The sequence below is a fragment of the Rhinopithecus roxellana genome, chromosome 12, assembly GCF_007565055.1.
Source record: "Rhinopithecus roxellana isolate Shanxi Qingling chromosome 12, ASM756505v1, whole genome shotgun sequence".
NCBI classification, from domain to species: Eukaryota; Metazoa; Chordata; class Mammalia; order Primates; family Cercopithecidae; genus Rhinopithecus; species Rhinopithecus roxellana.
Genome location: NC_044560.1, coordinates 6,450,833 through 6,466,789, shown reverse-complemented (window position 1 = coordinate 6,466,789; position 15,957 = coordinate 6,450,833). Strand labels below are relative to the sequence as shown.

At 43.4% G+C, this 15,957-nt stretch overlaps 1 pseudogene; it reads left to right on the top strand.

Annotated features, from left to right (window-relative positions):
• The first annotated feature begins 6,864 nt into the window (after positions 1-6,864).
• On the top strand, positions 6,865-12,725 carry LOC104663074 (annotated as a pseudogene).
• The last annotated feature ends 3,232 nt before the right edge of the window (positions 12,726-15,957 follow it).

Sequence of the window (15,957 nt, the reverse complement as noted above, 5' to 3'; positions counted from 1 at the left end):
CCTCAGTCTCCTGGGTAGCTGGGATTACAGACACTCGCCACCATGCTTGGCTAATTTTTTTCTGTTTTTAGTAGAGACTGGGTTTCGCCCTTTTGGCCAGGCTTGTCTCTAACTCCTGACCTCAGGTGATCCACCTGCCTTAGCCTCCCAAAGTGCTAGGATTACAGGCGTGAGCCACTGCACCCAGCCTAATTTTTAAATTTTTTATAGAAGTGGGGTCTTGCTATGTTTCCCAGGTTGGTTTCAAACTCCTGGCCTCAAGTGATCCTCCCACCTTGGCCTTCCAAAGTGTCAGGATTACAGGAATGAGCCACTGCACCCGGCCTAGTCATTTATTTTAAAATTGAGTGCCAACCATTGTCTTATTATTTGTAGTAAATGCCTGTTAGGCTGAACTTGAAGTTCTCTCTTCCTTCATTCAGCATGTAGGCCCCAAATTTGAAATGAGAAAGTGCAACTTTTCCTGTTATTTTTCCAGTTAGAGGCTCCTCTTACTAGAGACTGCAGTCAGGTACCTGGATTCTGAAATGGAGTTAATGTGACAACTGCTTTGGAATCTCAGTGCTTTGGTACTGGATGGGGAGTGATTTCTTTTAAATAACTTGTAGTTGAAACTGATTTCCAACTGCAGGAGGTGATATAAAGTCTGACATTTTGGAAAATGTTTTAAATATAAAATCTGAAATGAAAAAGGCTTTAAAGTCAAAAGATTTTAAAATATGGTAAGTGCTTTAAATGTAGTAAGTCAGTTTTTTAGGTGGGTGATTTAACTGCTTTCTAGTTAATCTGGGTCATTTTTTATTCCAGAGATTTCTTAATATGTCTACTATAAAGCATGTGTGTGTTTACGGTAAGATGACTAAATTGCTTCACTTTAAGAACAATAATGATCTGGCATGTATTTTTCTTTTGTGATTCATACTGATTTTTTTTTTTTAGATGGAGTCTTACTCTGTCACCCAGGCTGGAGTGCAGTGATGCGATCTTAGCTCACTGCAACCTTCACCTCCCAGCTTCAAGTAATTCTCCTGTCACCCAGTTATTTTTAAAGCATACCAGTAATTTGCTTGACTGATTTGTTTTCAGTTAAAACAACTTTTAATTTTTTTCTAGCGTCTCCCTGTATTGCCCAGGCTGGTCTTGAACTCCTGGCCTCAAGTGATCCTCCTGCCTGAGGCTCCCAAAGTGCTAGGATTACAGCATGAGCCACTGTTCCTGGCCTTGACTGATTTTTTTTTTTTTTTTTTTTAGGAAACTAGTTCTGCCTTCTAGCATTGGCTTCCATCTATTGGGTCCTCTGACAGCCCTTGTCTGTTGCCCAGAGATAATTACAGACTAGTAGGTCTTATCACTGCCTAAGTCTGTGAACCTCATCTGTATTGTTTCACTTGGGAGAAGATGTCAACAGAGGTTCATAGTAGATGGTTTTCTGTTGATTTTGATAGAGCTAAATGTATTGTTTCCTTCCTTTTGCTTTTGTATATATGTAAACATGCAGTTTCCTGTTCTTTGTAGTAAAATATTCCTAAAATTGTGGTTCTCTGTATTTTAACTCTTCGTATTTCATTATTTTTCTATAGTTTTATGCCTTTTCTGTTTGGAAAGTCATCTTTTTTTTTTTTGAGACGGAGTCTCGCTCTGTCGCCCAGGCTGGAGTGCAGTGGCCGGATCTCAGCTCACTGCAAGCTCCGCCTCCTGGGTTCACGCCATTCTCCTGCCTCAGCCTCCTGAGTAGCTGGGACTACAGGCGCCGGCCAGGTCGCCCGGCTAGTTTTTTGTATTTTTAGTAGAGACGGGGTTTCACCATGTTAGCCAGGATGGTCTTGATCTCCTGACCTCGTGATCCGCCTGTCTCGGCCTCCCAAAGTGCTGGGATTACAGGCTTGAGCCACCGCGCCCGGCCTGGAAAGTCATTTTTAATTGGCTTGCTTTTAGTCATTTAAATGACAGTATCAGACTGAAGTTAGTGGTTTATCTTAATTGATGGTTACAAATCAAACTCCTTATTCTACTCTTTCCCTCTTCTCACGACTGTATTTGACTATTCAAAAAAAAAAAAAAAATTGCAGTATCTCCTCTTTTTCCCTCTTGACATCCTTTTTTTTAATTCCTAATTTTTTCATGTCTTAAGTTTTTTTCCTACCTTAAAGTCCCTTGGCCTTTTAGTTGTAGTTTTGATTAAAGTGGATTTTTTCTTGGGCTTTTAATTAGATTTTCTTTTCCTTCAGGTCTTCATAGGGAGATTGAAGATGATGCTGACTGACACTGGGTCAGTGGCCTGATTACTTAGAATGAGACTGTGAACATTGAGTGGCTTGAATATAGCATTTAACTTCGCCTGTGGATGTTTCCACTTCCACTTGAAGGCTATTTCCTAGCTTAGAGGCACTGTCCTGAAAAATAATAAAATGAATATAAATTAAACAACCCATGTATTCTTGTGTAGTGCCCATTTGAATCAAGATGAGATCTGAGATCTGGGTGGCCTATGGGGGAAAAACTATTTATATCTCTAGCAACAATATTTTGCTAAGAAATATGTTTATTACATTGGAGAGAGCTCTCCAAGTATTTAAAACATACATTATATGTGCTACATAATTCCTGGGTTTTTTTTTTAATTTTTATTTTTAGACGGGGTTTCGCTCTTGTTGCCTAGGCTGGAGTGCAATGGTGTGATCTTGGCTCACCGCAACCTCTGCCTCCTAGGTTCAAGCGATTCTCCTGCCTCAGCCTCCCAAGTAGTTGGGATTACAGGCATGTGCCACCATGCCCAGCTAATTTTGTATTTTTGGTAGAGACGGAGTTTCTCCATGTTGGTCAGGCTGGTCTCGAACTCCCAACCTCAGATGGTCTGCCCACCTCGGCCTCCCAAAAGGCTGGGGTTACAGGCGTGAGCCACCACACCAGGCTGCGTAATTCCTATTTCTTCTGACTTCACTAAAATGTCCTGAACTGTGATAGCCTCTGTGCATAAGAAAAATAAGCCATGACTCCTGGTTGGCATGAGAAGACTTAGAGTCCACTTCCACCTGAACTATGGGCTTGAAGTATGATTATGTGCCCTACTTCCTTAGCTGTCACGTAGGGGCAGTAGTACATAAACTGAAGTGAACAAATAGATACAGAAATCCCTTGAAAATATAAAAGTGCATGCTGGGCATGTGGCATGTATCTATAGTTCCAGCTACTTGGAAGGTGGAGGCCGGAGGGTTGCTTTGGCCTAGGAGTTTGAGGCCAGCCTGGGCAACATAGAAAACTTTGTCTCTTTAAAAAAAGAAAAAAAAAGGGGGCCGGGGGCGGTGGCTCACACCTGTAATCCCAGCACTTTGGGAGGCCGAGGCAGGTGGGTCACAAAGCCAGGAGTTCGAGACCAGCCTAGCCAACACGGTGAAACCCTGTCTCTACTAAAAACAGAAAAATTACCCTGGCATGGTGGCGGGCACCTGTAATCCCAGCTACTTGAGAGGCTGAGACAGGAGAATCACCTGAACCCAGGAGTCGGAGGTTTCAGTGAGCCAAGATTGCACCACTGCACTCCAGCCTGAGCGACAGAGCAAGACTCCATCTCGGGGCGGGGGTGGGGGGGAAGACAACCTGGGTAACATAGGGAGACCCTGTCTTTACAGAAATAATAAGAAATATTAGCTGGGTGTGATGGTGCATTCCTGTGGTTCCAGCTACTTGGGAGGCTGCGATGGGATGATCACCTGAGCCTGGGAAGTTGAGGCTGCAGTGTGACATAATGGCGCCACTGCCCTCCAACCTGGGTGACAGCCGTCCTCACCTCAGCCACCCCTCCCTCCCTACCTTCTGGCAGTAGCTGGGACTAAAAGTGCATGTCACCACACCTGGCCAGCTTTTTTGTTTTGTTTTGTTTTGTTTTGTAAAGATGGGGTTTTGCCATGTTGCCCAGGCTGGTTTCGAATTTTTGGGCTTGTGCAATCCACCCACCTTGGCCTCCCAAAGTGCAGGGATTACAGGCATGAGCCATCTTGCTGGGCCACCTATTTCTTCTCTTTTAACAAATTCAGCAATTTTTCAGTCCCAGAAATTTGTAAGTCTATTGTTTGTGGAAAAATACAATGGGAATGTTATCACAAGATAGTTTCTATTAGGAATGGGAACAGGTAGCAGTTTTCCCTGCTACCTCAACAATCACAGGTCCAGGACCCTTTAATATAAAGATGTAGAGAGAGCCAGAATTAGCTCTAAGTTCCTGAAATGATTTCAGAGGCCTTTTTTTTTTTTTCATACGAAGTCTCACTCTGTTGCCCAGGCTGGAGTGCAGTGGCATGATCTCGGGTCACTACAAGCTCTGCCTTCCGAGTTCATGCCATTCTCCTGCCTCAGCTTCCCGAGTAGCTGGGACTAAAGGTGCCCGCCGCCAGGCTGGCTATTTTTTTTTTGTATTTAGTAGAGATGGAGTTTCACTGTGTGTTAGCCAGGACGGTCTTGATATCCTGACCTCGTGATCCTCCCTCCTTGGCCTACCAAAGTGCTGGGATGACAGGTGTCATCGCACCTGCCCTCAGATAGTTTATTTCCAGTCTAATCATTAAGGAAATAAGCTCCAAAGAGTCAAAGAGTAACTTGTAATTAGAACAGTTAATATGGGTCCTTTCTTTCTCCCCGCTGAACTGTCCTGACTCAGAGTTACCTGGTTAAGTGCCTCTTCCCATGAGACGTTAATATAATTTAGGTTTTCTCACTTTTGGTTTGGTTATTTGGCATTAGTTTCTTCCTGTAGGAAGTGGCCATATTTTTACCACTTCTTAGGAGAATATAAGTGCTGACAAATTGCTTGCATCCCCAAGTTCATTTTGCTTGGGTCTTAACCTCCTTGCAGTTTTCTGGGATGCTGATTGCCAGCCTTGTTGATGTGGGACTGGCTTTGAAATCCAAGACATCTTTTGAGGATATCAAAGTCCTATAAAGGATGGAAATGTTAAGGTTGCAAAATGCTTAGAGAGTATCACATGCTGTTGATATGCTTACGGTAGTGATTTCTGAGCCTTGGAAATTTAGGCCTTTGATATAGCTGTCATGAAGGTGAGCCTCAGCCCTATCTGTGAATTTCTCCAGAATCATTCAGTTTAGACTCCCAGTATCAAAATAGATCCTTCTTTCTTTTCTTTTTTCTTTTTTTTGAGACGGAGTCTCATTCTGTCTCCCAGGCTAGAGTGCCGTGGCGCGATCTCAGCTCACTGCAACCTCTGCCTCCCGGGTTCTAGCGATTCTCCTGCCTCAGCCTCTCAAGTAGCTGAGATTACAGGCGCCTGCCACCATGCCCAGCTAATTTTTGTATTTGTAGTAGAAATGGGGTTTCACCATGTTGGCCAGGCTGGTCTCAAACTCCTGACCTCAAGTGATCTACCCACCTCGGCCTCCCAAAGTGCTGGGATTACAAGCGTGAGCCACTGTACCCGGCCTCCCTGCTTCTTTATGTTCCACCATCCTCCCATCCTTGCAGCTTCATTAAACCTTCCTAATATTGAGACACATACCCGATATAAGACACCATTAAAAAGAATCCAGCATCTGGGTCAGGTGTTAGGGAGTTGAATGTTGCTAAAGCACCAAGGAGAGAGGAGTTTGACCTATTTTGAGCTCATCTGTGACACCTGTTTCGTTTGGAAAACGCTAATGACACTAGTTGTCAGAGCTGCATTTTTGAAGTTGTTTCGTTTAGACACAGTGATAGTCATCTGTCTTCTTTTAGGAGGTGATTGTCTAGGAGTAACTGTATGTGCACTCAGCACCGTGTCACAACCACCGTGGGATCCACTTACAGAGAAGATTTGTGGAGAGCTTCAGCCTGTTTATGGTGTTTCTGAGAAAGGAATTGTGGCCATTTGGTATAATTCTGGACAGAAGACTTCTTGTTTGTATTACATTGAATTAGAGGTCAGTATTTGAAATTTTCTCTTTGAGTGGCTATTATAAGAGGATCCCGTTAAGAATTGATTACTGTGAAATTAGCCAACTACATAGTGTATTTCAGAGATAACGTAAACTGTTGGACTTGTGATTACCTGGTTTCTGGTATGAATTACTGAACTTATGTTTGTTTTTATGTACATAGATAAAGCTATGTGCTTGATACTCTTTCAGTTATAAACTTAATGGGTTATGAGAATTTATAACTTTGGCTTCATTAAGTGAAGGAGGCACTCTTTTTTTTTTTTTTGAGACGGAGTCTCTCTCTGTCGCCCAGGCTGGAGTGCAGTGGCGCGATCTCGGCTCACTGCAAACTCCGCCTCCCGGGTTCCCGCCATTCCTGCCTCATCCTACCTACCTCCCACCACCTCGCCCTAGTTTTGTATTTTTTGTAAGACGGGATTTCACACGTGTACATGGTCTCGTCTCCTGACCTCTGATCCCCTCTCGCCTCCCAAAGTGCTGGATTTCTTTGCCCAGCCAATTTTCTACTTAGTTTTCTTTTTTTTTTTTTTTTTTTTAACGATCTCCGGTCGCCATGAGTGCATGCGACTCAGCTCACTGCAGCTCGCCGGGTTTAGCCTTCTCCTGCCCAGCTCCGGTGCTGGACTCGGCCCCGCCCCTCGCCCGGTAGATTTTTTATTTTTTAGTAAGACGGGTTTCGTGTGATCCGATCTCCCTCGGATCCGCCCGTCGCGCCTCCCAAAGTGCTGGGATTACAGGCTTGAGCCACCGCGCCCGGCCCCTTCTATTCTTAGTATTTTCTACTTTTGTTTGACTCTTAGAGAGTTACAGGTTTGAAACTAACGTCTACTGCCTCTCCCTCTTCTTCTCCTGTGATTCCTATGGGTGCCTGGGAGCTGTGTTTAGTTTGAAAAGAAGAGATTTCAGAATAATCATGCTTCCCATATACTTACACTGATCATGAACAGTAAAATTTATTCTGAAAGGATAGACCAGTTGCTTAGTAAGTGAAATGTAACTTGTTATAAAAATGATCTGTAATTTCAGGCCATGTTTTCTAGGAAGCTGCTGTCATCCAAATCTCCCTTTCTCTGGGCAGTTAGCTGTTAATAAGGGATTATCTGAGTGACATTTTGAGCTTGCCCATTCATTTGGCAGTATTTTATTTTTTTAGTGTCTCTTGGAAGATACAATGCTAGGCATTGGGGATATAAAAATGAGTAAGATGTGCCCCTACCCTCCTGGAAGTCATAATGAAAAGTGGAGAACAGATATGAAAAAAAAAACCCACTAAAATATAGACTGAAAGCACTGTGGTAATAGTAGAAACATGATGCTTCAGCAACCTACAGAGTCATTAAGTGTGCATATACCTTGGGCATCTGCATAGCGCTTAGGGAGTTAACAAGTTGGTGTTTATCTTGGCAGACCACCTTCAGGCAGCTGCCTTTATTGTGGATGTGTGACCTCGTGTAACTTGAGTGGGATTTTCCATGTTATTAATAGTTCCTAGGGAGTAGAGAGTAAATCTCTTCTTGGAAGAGGTTGTATTCTCCTGGATCCAAAGTACCTTTCTGTATGTTGTCTTTTTAAGAATGTTCTCTCAGATGTTATATAAATAATTTCATCTTTTCTAAGTCCCTTCTTTGGAAAAGGAGTTCTTGCCAAATGAAAGGGACACAGTATTTGGTTTTTCAGTTCATTCTGAAACCCCTGCCACCATGTCTCCCTAAAGAAGTAAAGCCTGGGCTGGGTGCGGTGGCTCACGCCTATAATCCCAGCATTTTGGGAGGCCGAGGTAGGTGGATCGCTTGAGGTCAGAAGTTTGAGACCAGCCTGGCCAACATGGCCAAACCCCATCTCTACTAAAAATACAAAAAAAATAGCTGGGCGTGGTGGCGCTTGCCTATAATCCCAGCTACTCGGGAGGCTGAGGTACGAGAATTGCTTGAACCTGGGAGGTAGAAATTGCAGTGAGCCGAGATCGTGCCACTGCACTGCAGCCTGGATAAAGAGCAAGACTCTGTAAGTAAAGCCTGACCTTTTTTCTTCCTAGAGAATGGCTTAGTTTATTTCTGGATTTGAAAAAATGTAAAAATAATTCATTAGCATCTTTTAAACTGACACAGGGACTACCTTGGAGCTTTATTAGTTAAACTCTAGGCTGTTGGTTATACCTATTACCTTCATGTTTCTCTTGCTGGTATTCAATCTCTTCATTTATCAAATAGATTCGTTTTATTACTTATTTGTATTATCAGCTACATAGTATAGAAGGTACTGGCAAGACTTGTAATATGGTGGGGTTTGCCTACATTAGGAACACATGTTTTTCCTCATGTTTAATTTTTTTGGGGGGGTGTCCTTTAACTATCTCGCATTATTAGTGTATATGCCATTTCCTGTCCCAAAGGAGCACATAAGTCTAGTCCTAATCTTGGTGTTTGAACCTACAGTTCCAGAGAAAAGCAGCTGGCACTGAATGCTCTCTGGCTCATCTTTCCTCCACCCAGGATCTGTCAGCTAGCCAACAGGTGGGGGAGGTGTGTTTTCTAAGTTTAATGTTGCTGTTAGTGGGATACGAAAGAAATAAAAGTTACTATCTTTGGCAGCAGAATTTAGGAGGGAAGCCTTACAAGAATACAACATTTAGAGATTTCTAGAACAAAAGCGGAATTTAACCAAGTACTTACTGTTTAGCATAACAAATATAGTTCAGTTTCAGGTTAGAGATTGGTGTGGATTAAAGAAGTTAACCAAAGATCCATTAAAAAGCGGAGTGGGCCATTGAAGAATGGGTGCTGTTTGAATAGCAGACTGGGAGAGCAGGTTAGGACAGTCCAGGCAGGGGTCGGCCTGAGGCAGGAATGCATATGGTATGCGCAGCGTTCAGTAAAGAGAACCTGATTGAAGTACAGAATTTGTGGGGAGGAGTGGTGCCAGATAAGTTAGGTAGACCAAGGAAGACAGGCTTGGAATACTAGGCACGGAGTATCTGTTGGCATCTGAAGGGAATTGGGGCGAGGTAATAAGGTAGCACGTCAGCCAGAGAGACTGGGGGGTACACGTCTGTCTGAGTAATTTTGGCCCCAAATTTGTAATGTGGGGATAGGAACTGTGTTGGTCAGTTTTGATAAAGAGTTATGTGTGCACCTGTGTGATGTGTTAAAATTGCTTCCTGCCACTGCTCGTTTTTGGTCAGATAGTAGGTTAGGCTGAAGGAAAGAGAGGTAGTAGCCACAGGACAGATAAGCTTTGAGAAGCCAGAGTGGTTGGTAAAGTATCACTGTTGGCTTTCATTTAATATCTCATATATATGTATATGTTTATATATGTGTGTGTGTATATATATGTGTGTGTGTGTGTGTGTATATATATATATATATTTTTTTTTTTTTTGGTAGAGAGGAGGTCTTGCTATGTTGCCCAGGCTGGTCTTGAACTCCTGGGATCAAGCAGCCCTCCCGCATTGGCTTCCCCAAATGCTGGGATTACAGGTGTGCCCAACCTAGTATCACTGTGCCCCACTGTGCCCAACCTAGTATCATATTTTATATAAGATAAATTTTACCAAAAATACTGCCGTCAAATATAGAAGTTATTTTAGGTTTTTAAAAAATAATAGTTCACATATTCTGTTTCATGTCTTCTCTTGCCTCTCACCCCAAGCACCCACTGATTCATACCTGTTTATCTTCCCCTCCTTTTGCTTCTTAGCTCCTGTTTATTTTTCAGGTCTCAGTTTAGGGATCATTTCATTTGGAAAGCCTTCCTCAGTTAGGGCTGTGCCCAGGGTGTTCTCCCTGGCACCTGTACTCCCCCGAGCCATCTCTTATTGTGCCTCATTGTAATTGCACATGTACTTGTCAGCGGGTTTGCTACCCTGTGAGCTCTGAAAGCACAGGGACAGTTCTTTTTTGCTGTTGAATCCTCATTTGTCAGGGCTGATCAGGCACATACATGCTACATGGTTGGTAAATATTTGTGCAATATAAAGGTTGGACTTCTTTATCACTATCATTACAGCTTAAAAAAAAAAACACTGGTTGGGCACAGTGGCTCATGCCTGTAATCCCAGCACTTTGGGAGGCCAGGGCAGGCAGATCATGAGGTCAGGAGATCGAAACCAGTCTGGCCAACATGGTGAAATCCTGTCTGTACTAAAAATACAGAAATTAGCCAGGTGTGGTGGTGCGCATCTGTAATCCCAGCTACTCAGGAGGCTGAGGCAGGAGAATCGCTTGAACCCGGGAGGTGGAGGTTGCAGTGAGCCGAGATCACACCACTGCACTCCAGCCTGGTCAACAAGAGGAAGACTCCATCTCAAAAAAAAAAAAAAAACCAAAAAATCTCCTTAATAAACACCTTTCTGCTTCTATGTACTCATTATTAACATATATTAAAAATTAATACATTATGATAACGTTTTGCTCTGATAACTTATATTAACATGGTTGTATTATGTTTTTTTCACATATATATTCCTTAAGTATTTTCCCATTATTGGGCAGTTGACGTATTTCCATTATTCTTTTTTCTACTCTATCTAGTACTACAATCATAAACTTCTTGTACATATAGCACTTCTTCTTAATGCTTTTATTTTTTTGAGACAGGTTCTTACTCTATCACCCAGGCTGGAGTGCAGTGGCACCATCACGGCTCACTGTAAACTTGTCCTCCTGGGCTCAAGCCATCCTTCCACCCCAGCCTCCGAAGTAGCTGGGACTATAGGTGTGTGCCACCATGCTGGGCTAATTTTTGTATTTTTTGTAGAGACGGGGTTTTCCTTTGTTGTCCAGGCTGGTAGTACTTTTAAATTAAGAACGATAAAGGAAAACCATACACCAAAGCACAGTTTTTTGGTTTTGTTTTGTTTTTTGAAGCAGAGTCTTCCTCTGTTGCCCAGGATGGAATGCAGTGGCATGATCTCGGCTCACTGCAATCTCTGCCTCCAGTATTCAAGCCATTCTCCTGCCTCAGCCTTCCGAGTAGCTGGGATTACAGGCACCCACCACCATGCCTGGCTAATTTTTGTATTTTTAGTAGAGACGAGGTTTCACCGTGTTAGCCAGGATGGTCTGGAACTCCTGACTTCAGGTGATCCACCCGCCTCGGCCTCCCAGAGTGCTGGGATTACAGGCGTGAGCCACTGCGCCTGGCCAAAGCACATTTTTTTTTTCTTTTTTTAAAGGTGTGTATGTTTGTTTGTATATATTGTGTTTAACTTCAAAATGAGTGGCCTGTAAAATAGCATTTGTTCTGCCCAGATTTCATTTTACAGGGAAATAAATGCTTCAGTTCTGACTCAGATTAAACAAATTATAAAATGAGGCAACCGTGATACTCAGAGAGACACAGGGTGTATGGATGGTACCATTTTAAGTAGGTTATTCAGGGATGGCTTCTCTGAAGAGGTGACATTTGAACAAGGCCTTGAACAGGCTAAGGAACCATGCAGAGGTATAGGAATAGAGCTTTCCAGGCAGAGGTAACATCAAATGCAAAAGCTCCGAGGTGGAAGCCTGTTGGTTTGGCCAAGGAACAGTGGAAAAACTCTGGGAGAACAGTAGGAGGTGATACCAGGAAAGAGGGGCAGGAGCCAGGTCATAAAGTTCGCTGTGGACCATGCTAAGACTCTGGCTTTCATTCCAAGTATAATGCCACTGGAAGGTATTCATCAGGGTATGTGTGACAGAATCTGATCTCTGTCTTACAAAGATCACTTTGGCTGCTGAGTGAAAGTTAGACTGTGCTCTTTACCAGTTGAAACCGTGGAGGGTGTTGAAGAGAAGAAGGTTCCCGCTGTGCCAGAAACCCTTAAGAAAAAGCAAAGGAATTTCACAGAACTGAAGATCAAGCGCCTAAGAAAGAAGTTCGCCCAAAACATGCTTTGAAAGGCAGGGAGGAAGCTTATCTATGAAAAAGCAAAGCACTATCACAAGGAATATGGGCAGATGTACAGAACTGAAATTCGAATGGCAAGGATGGCAAGAAAAGCTGGCAACTTCTATGTACCTACAGAACCCAAATTGGCCGTTGTCATCAGGATCAGAGGTATCAGTGGTGTGAGCCCAGAGGTCCGAAAGCTGTTGCAGCTTCTTTGCCTTTGTCAGATCTTCAATGGAATATCTGTGAAGCTCAACAAGGCTTCAGTTAACATGCTGAGGATTGTAGAGCCATATATTACATGAGGGAACCCAAATCTGAAGTCAGTAAATGAAATAATCTGCAAGCGTGGTTATGGCAAAATCAGTAAGCAAATTGCTTTGACAGATAATGCTGTGATTGCTCTATCTCTTGGTAAATATGACATCATCTGCATGGAGGATCTGATTCATGAGATCTATACTGTTGGAAAACACTTTAAAAAAGCAAATAACGGGCCGGGCGCGGTGGCTCAAGCCTGTAATCCCAGCACTTTGGGAGGCCAAGATGGGCGGATCACGAGATCAGGAGATCGAGACCATCCTGGCTAACCCGGTGAAGCCCCGTCTCTACTAAAAAATACAAAAAACTAGCTGGGCAAGGTGGCGGGCGCCTGTAGTCCCAGCTACTCGGGAGGCTGAGGCAGGAGAATGGCGTAAACCCGGGAGGCGGAGCTTGCAGTGAGCTGAGATCCGGCCACTGCACTCCAGCCTGGGTGACAGAGGGAGACTCTGTCTCAAAAAAAAAAAAAAAGCAAATAACTCTCTGTGGCCCTTCAGATCATTTTCTCCACAAGGTAGAATGAAGATAAACCACTCATTTTGTAGAAGGTGGAGGGAGATGCTGGCAACAGGGAGGGCCAGACCAACAGGCTTCTTAGAAGAATGAACTGAGGTGTCTACCACGATTGCTTTTCTAGTCTGATCAGTTTAAATAAACAGTAACTGCTCTCAAGTTGAAAACAAAGTCAGACTGCTGCCAGTCAGAGTGGAAGCAGGCAGACTGATGAGGAGTGTGGCCAGACTCTGCAAGGGATATGCTGTGGGCCTGAGTTAGTGTGGTAGTGGTAGAGGTGATGAAGAGTGGTTGGGTTTGGGATTTGATAAAATGATGTGTTGTAAGATGTGAAAGTTTCACCAGTATTTAAAAAAACAGCTTAAGGCAGGCTGAGCGCGGTGGCTCACGCCTGTGATCCCAGCACTTTGGGAGGCCAAGGTGGGCAGATCATTTGAGGTCAGGAATTTGAGACCAGCCTGGCCAACATGGTGAAACCCCGTCTCTACTAAAAATACAAACATTAGCTGGGTGTGGTGGCAGGCACCTGTAGTCTCAGCTACTCAGGAGGCTGAGGTAGTAGAATCGCTTGAACTGGGGAGGCGGAGGTTGCAGTGAGCCAAGATTGTGCCATCGCACTCCGGCCTGGGGGACAAGAGCGAGACTTCGTCTCAAAAAAATGCAGCTCAAGGCAAACTATGAGTTAATTAGAGTTTAAAATGCCTTTCTCTTCAAAGTATTTCATAGATTCTGTATCCTTGAAATTCTTCTGTTGGAGAACGGAACCAGAAAAGGGAAGGACTAGGACTTGGTTGCATTGTGAATCCACTTGCTGATGAAACAAGAAAGATTGCATGACAGCAGATGTGCATGTTTTCCTCTGTAATGGTCATTGATTTAGTATAAAAGATATGTCTGAAGAATGTATGCTTGAATAAGTAATATGTTGAATTCTGGTGTTTGGTGTGATTGTGTTAGCCTAGACCTGTTTAGTAGTAACTGTGAACTATGTTGCAGGAATAATAAGGAATGTAGTGGGTGCCTTTCTGCTGTTATCAGAATCCATTAACAGGTTTTCCTATGCTTGACTGCCTTTCATTGTTACGCTTTATGGTTCATGCTGAAGGCGTGTGTAAATGACATCTCTTCTATGGTTTCTCAAGGTCTTAAAAACAGTGTTGTATTTTGAGTAAACATCTGTTTATTCCATAGTAAGGATAGATGCTAGACAGGTTATGACTGACTTTGGTTCTGCTCCCCTACTTTGGATAAGATTTTACCTAGGTGGAGCATTGGATCATGTTCTTGAGCTGTATGGAACTTTGACTCATGTGAATGCTTCACACTGATGGCCACCCTTTGTTCCTTAAGTTGGTAGAGACATAAGCTCATCCTGAGTACACCTTTTAGTGTACAAGGTTCTGTGAAAAGTGGGTGAGGGTACTTCTCAAGCCATTAAATTGTAGTGGCCTGTCTTTTTTTCTTTAGCAAAATTAGGTTTTGGGAGTATGAAATTTAAACTTGTATCTGCCATTTGTAAGATACGAAGTCATAGTATGAGTATTTTTGGGGTTTTGTTTGCTTTTTTTAGAGTTGGGGTCTTTTAGGATAGAATTCCCTTTTCCTTAACCACTTAAAGCTTGAGAACAAAGATTTGGAAACCTTTTTTGGGTAGCAGATCACTTTATTAATCTGATAAAAACTGTGGATTCTGTTTCCAGAAAAAGACATATACATATACATGTTTGTTCAACAGATTTAATCAGCACGTATTTATTGAATAGCTACCATCTGCCAGGCATAGTTTATAGATGTTTAGGATACACCAGTGAACAAAAGAGAGAGAGAAAAAAAAAACCCAAACAAACCTAAAAACCCTGCCTCTGTGGAGCTTATATTCTAGTGGAATCCAGTGGGTAATAAACAAGAATGTTATGTAGTATATTAGAATATGATAAATGCTGTGGAAAAAAATAGATACTGTAAGGGAGTTGGAAAGAAATGGGAAGATGGTGGTTGTTGCAATTTAAATAGGGGAATCAGGATAGGCCTCATAGAGAGGATGATGTTTGAGCAAAAGGCTAAAATGTATGGGAGTTAGCCCTGCAGAGTTCTGCAGCGTGAGCTTCCCAGACAGAGGAGAATAGTCAGTGGAAGTGTCCTAAAGTGGACACAAGGAAGACAGCGTGGTGGGAGCAGAATGAGCAGGGGCTAGAGTGGTGTGTCAGTTTCCTGAGGCTGCCATTACAAGCACATGCTTGGTGGCTTAACACAACAGACATTTATTGTGCCACAGTTGTGGAGGTCAGAAGTCTGAAATCAAGATGTTGGTTGGCAGCGTTAGTTCCTTCTGGAGGCTCTTAGGGACAGCCCATCCCGTACTTCCTCCTTGCTTCTGGTGGCTCCTGGCAATCTTCGGTGGCAGTCCCCAGGAACCGGGGGTTAGGACTTGGACGGATCTTTCTGAGGACCTTCCATTCAGAGTTTACGTTGTCTGTTTTGACTTCTGAGGTAGGTGTGCACCGGTAAGGGGTGGGGGCACGTAAAGGTGTTCCTTGGGGCCCTTTTAAGGACTTTGGCTAAAATTGAAATGGGGAAGGCACTGGATGGTTTTGAGCAAAGAAGTGACATGGTGTGATTTGCATTTTGTCTTCTTTCTTTTTTAAAAAAATTTGATTTCTGCTTTGTAGAGACAGCTCTCTCTGGGTTGCCCATGCTTTTCTCAAACTCCTAAGTTCAAACAGTCCTCCCACTTCGGCCTCCCATAGTGCATTATTTGCATGGTAAAAGGACAGAAGACTCCTTTGTGGACAGTAGATTGGGACAACAGGCTAGAAATAACGAGATAGGTGGGAGGCTATCATGCTAATTATTCATGTGAGAAATGATGGTGCTTACATCCATTTGCTAGTAGACTTGTGAAAAGTGTATGACTTCTGGATGTATTTTGAAGATCGGGCGACAGTATTTTCTGATGAGTTTTTTAATTTTTTTAGTCAGGATCTCACTCTGTTGCCCAGGCTGGAGTGCAGTGGTGTGATCACGGCTCACTGCAGCCTTGTCCTCCCTGGCTCAGGTGATCCTTCTACCTAAGCCTCCCAAGTAGATAGGACTATAGGCGTGTGCCACCATGCTCAGCTAATTTTAAAAATTTTCTGGCCGGGCGCAGTGGCTCAAGCCTGTAATCCCAGCACTTTGGGAGGCCGAGACGGGCAGATCACGAGGTCAGGAGATCGAGACCATCCTGGCTAACACAGTGAAACCCCGTCTCTACTAAAAAAATACAAAAAACTAGCCGGACGAGGTGGCGGGCGCCTGTAGTCCCAGCTACTTGGGAGGCTGAGGCAGGAG